The sequence below is a fragment of the Schistocerca piceifrons genome, chromosome 4 (assembly GCF_021461385.2).
Source record: "Schistocerca piceifrons isolate TAMUIC-IGC-003096 chromosome 4, iqSchPice1.1, whole genome shotgun sequence".
NCBI classification, from domain to species: Eukaryota; Metazoa; Arthropoda; class Insecta; order Orthoptera; family Acrididae; genus Schistocerca; species Schistocerca piceifrons.
The window spans coordinates 599,076,160-599,080,732 of NC_060141.1; the positions used below are offsets into that span (position 1 = coordinate 599,076,160).

Below are 4,573 nucleotides of genomic sequence, written 5' to 3' on the forward strand. Positions count from 1 at the left end.
AGGACGGTCTCTGGACAAGAGAGAAATCTCAGACCTAGCTTTCGCAGACGCCTGACCATGTTCTCGGATATCGAAGCATCAACAACCAAACAAAACGAAATACTAGTACTGAAACAATGTGGAGAAGAAGTTGGCGTGGAAATCTCTTTCCAAAAGTCTGGATTCTTCTTCTCAAAATTAAACATACAAAAATTAGACAGAAAATAGGCAACGTAAATAGAGTTACGCCTGTCAAATACCTAGGGGAACGCCTCGAGCCTACAAGAGGAGGAAAGATCTCACAGAACACTTGCCTGTAAAAAAGAGAGAGACCTTAACTGTAGAACTCAAGACATATATAATAAGAAATGGATGTTCATTCAAAGATGAGACACTCAACGCAATAATCAAGTCTTAAATACTGTGTGTAAGTAAGACACTAACACTCCATAAGAAAAGCGACATGAAAAATATACTGCAGGAAGAACGCAGGATCATGAGAAAAATTCTCTGCCCAAAGATGACAGAAGAGGGATGCACATTTCCATCCAGCAAAATAACAGAGAATATGTCAAACCTAGCAGGAAATGTAAGAAAGAGAAGGTTAAATTTCCATGTGCCCATTGGCGTGACACCACCAACAAGACTCACCAAACAGATTCTGACATACATACAAGGGGCCAAGTCTATAACAATATGGAATACAAAAGTCAAACACGACCTAGAAGTTCAAGACAGAATCATATACAGAGACAAGATATACAAGTGGACTGTTAGGTCAGAGAATGAAATACCAAAGAAACCACGGACGAAGTGGACTGACGATTGAAAGAGACTCCATGGGGAAAAAATAAGAGAATTGTAGATCAGAAAGAATGCTCAAAGGGGGCAGAACGCTTTGTGTGATCCTACTGGGTCTCGACGCAAATGATAAAATAATAATAATAATGATACATCATCAGAGTGAATGTCATCGCCAGGGAACAAAGCTAATTGAAACTTAGGAAATACATGTAAAGAACTGCTACAGATGGTAAGTGAAAAAAATCTGCAATGAGACGAACAGCAATGATCTTTTATTTAAAGACATTGTAGTCACCGCGATTCATTATGGTCCTGTGAAGAGTTCAAGAGGCGGAACATGGTTCTTAATAGGGTGCGTGACCACAACAGACGATGGTCTAAGCTCTGCAACATGTTACCGTGCTGGCCACAAGACTGGTAAGGAATTAGAATTATACATTAATACCTTCAACTTCTGACGGGTGTTGACAAACATCAACGGGGACAGGTGAAAATTTGTGCCCTGGCCGGGACTCGAACTCGGGATCTCCTGCGTACATGGCAGACGCTCTATCCAGCTGAGCCACCGAGGGCACAGAGGATGGTGCGACTGCAGGGACTATCTCGAGCACGCCTCTCGTGAGACCAACTTTCACACCTTACATTTCCACACACAATACTCGTAGTGTCCCTAGCCAACACAGTCATTACTCGTGGAAGACATTCTTACCAAGTCCCGTAAGAGTTCGGGTAATATGTGTGCATCCGCACAGAAGAGGAAGGTCATGACCGGTATTGCCAGAACTATACACTTACATGGATATGGTGTCTGTTCTTTCGGACATGTCCGATAGAACAAATACCATATCCATATAAGTACACTCCTGGAAATGGAAAAAAGAACACATTGACACCGGTGTGTCAGACCCACCATACTTGCTCCGGACACTGCGACAGGGCTGTACAAGCAATGATCACACGCACGGCACAGCGGACACACCAGGAACCGCGGTGTTGGCCGTCGAATGGCGCTAGCTGCGCAGCATTTGTGCACCGCCGCCGTCAGTGTCAGCCAGTTTGCCGTGGCATACGGAGCTCCATCGCAGTCTTTAACACTGGTAGCATGCCGCGACAGCGTGGACGTGAACCGTATGTGCAGTTGACGGACTTTGAGCGAGGGCGTATAGTGGGCATGCGGGAGGCCGGGTGGACGTACCGCCGAATTGCTCAACACGTGGGGCGTGAGGTCTCCACAGTACATCGATGTTGTCGCCAGTGGTCGGCGGAAGGTGCACGTGCCCGTCGACCTGGGACCGGACCGCAGCGACGCACGGATGCACGCCAAGACCATAGGATCCTACGCAGTGCCGTAGGGGACCGCACCGCCACTTCCCAGCAAATTAGGGACACTGTTGCTCCTGGGGTATCGGCGAGGACCATTCGCAACCGTCTCCATGAAGCTGGGCTACGGTCCCGCACACCGTTAGGCCGTCTTCCGCTCACGCCCCAACATCGTGCAGCCCGCCTCCAGTGGTGTCGCGACAGGCGTGAATGGAGGGACGAATGGAGACGTGTCGTCTTCAGCGATGAGAGTCGCTTCTGCCTTGGTGCCAATGATGGTCGTATGCGTGTTTGGCGCCGTGCAGGTGAGCGCCACAATCAGGACTGCATACGACCGAGGCACACAGGGCCAACACCCGGCATCATGGTGTGGGGAGCGATCTCCTACACTGGCCGTACACCACTGGTGATCGTCGAGGGGACACTGAATAGTGCACGGTACATCCAAACCGTCATCGAACCCATCGTTCTACCATTCCTAGACCGGCAAGGGAACTTGCTGTTCCAACAGGACAATGCACGTCCGCATGTATCCCGTGCCACCCAACGTGCTCTAGAAGGTGTACGTCAACTACCCTGGCCAGCAAGATCTCCGGATCTGTCCCCCATTGAGCATGTTTGGGACTGGATGAAGCGTCGTCTCACGCGGTCTGCACGTCCAGCACGAACGCTGGTCCAACTGAGGCGCCAGGTGGAAATGGCATGGCAAGCCGTTCCACAGGACTACATCCAGCATCTCTACGATCGTCTCCATGGGAGAATAGCAGCCTGCATTGCTGCGAAAGGTAGATATACACTGTACTAGTGCCGACATTGTGCATGCTCTGTTGCCTGTGTCTATGTGCCTGTGGTTCTGTCAGTGTGATCATGTGATGTATCTGACCCCAGGAATGTGTCAATAAAGTTTCCCCTTCCTGGGACAATGAATTCACGGTGTTCTTATTTCAATTTCCAGGAGTGTATATAGACTGGTAAGGAGTTGTTGTGGTAGCGCATTCCAACATCCACCAGCGAGTTAGACAACTACTGGACGCATAATATGGCGTGGGCGTACTGATCTCCAAATCTTTGAACACGATACACTCACCCGTCACGTTTTTAGTCGCTGTGCTCCTTCACCACGTGCACCATTTTTAGGGGTGCATTCGGCGCTGACTTTTTTGTGGATGACATTGCGCTACCGCATCGAACAGTGCATGTGGAGGAACTTGAGTGGCTTTTCGGTGAATGAACGGCCTGTCCGGTCCGCCTGAGTTGAACCGCATCGAGCACGTGCCGGATGCGTTGTTTGGGAGACCACCAGCAGTATGTAAACCTGCAGCTGTTGTTGTCGTCTTCGGTCTGAGGACTTGTTTGATGCAGCTTTCCACGCTTCTCTATCCTGTGCGAGTCTCTTTATCTTCGAATATCTGCTACAACCAACAGAGATTTCAACCTGCTTATTTTCGCCGTCTATTGGCCCCGTTTTGCAAATTTTCTATAAACCCCACCCCCCCCCCCCTACATATCTCCCTCCAATACTAAACTCACAATTCTTTGATGTCTCAGAATGTGTCCTATCATCTGATCCCTTCTTCTAGGCGAGTTATGCGACGAACTACTTCTCTCCCCAATTCTATTCAGTACCTTCTCATTAGTTACGCTATCTACCTATTTAATTTGTAGCATTCCTCTGTAGCACCACATTTCTAAAGCCTTTATGCTTTTTTGTCTCACCTGCCTATCGTCCATGTTACTCTGCAGACAAATGCCTTCAGAACACACTTCCTCATACATTCACAGTTAAGAAAGTTTTATTCTACAATGACGCTTTTCTCCCCGTTGCTTGCATACTTTTCATCTCCTCTTTATCTCGTTCATAATCAGTTATTGTGTAACCTCCCCACTACGTTGGGTTCTGTGTGGAATTTAGCTCAAACTTCCTCTCACTGTATAAAAGTCCACATAGAGGCTGAAAAATCAGCCAACCAGTTGCAAAAACATGGTTTTTAGCCTTTGACCTAGATTCGATATTTCTAAAGATATCTTCTTCAGAAGGAGCGGGCCTTGTTACATCACACGGTGGTACATTAGACTAGATGATGCAGAGAGCTTTTTTCATATATAAAATTGACAAAACAAGAGTTATCCCAAGCCATGGCTTTAGATAGTAGCCAGATTATATACATAACCTACTCCAGAAGAAAGCTCACTAGTATGTGACCACAGGTAGAGGCTCTTGTCAACATAAAATTGTAACAAGAGTCACAGGATCAAATACTTGCGTAAGTTGCGTGTACGTCATCGTGTGTATCGTAATGTATAGTAACGTAACTTGCTCTCTCTCTGACGCGCACATCGATGAAATACAAAAATGTGCATTATGCAGACAATCAATAAGTGATATAAGAATAAAAGGCAATTACAAACTGAAAATTCCTAAAGTTACAGCAATGTATGTTACTATGTTACATCATACGTAAATACAAGA

The 4,573-nt window shown here is 46.9% G+C and overlaps 1 non-coding gene across 1 annotated transcript; it reads right to left on the minus strand.

Annotated features, from left to right (window-relative positions):
• Positions 1–1,281: 1,281 nt before the first annotated feature.
• On the minus strand, positions 1,282–1,356 carry Trnat-ugu. Its single transcript has one exon. It is a non-coding gene; the product is annotated as a tRNA-Thr (tRNA).
• Between the last annotated feature and the right edge of the window lie 3,217 nt (positions 1,357–4,573).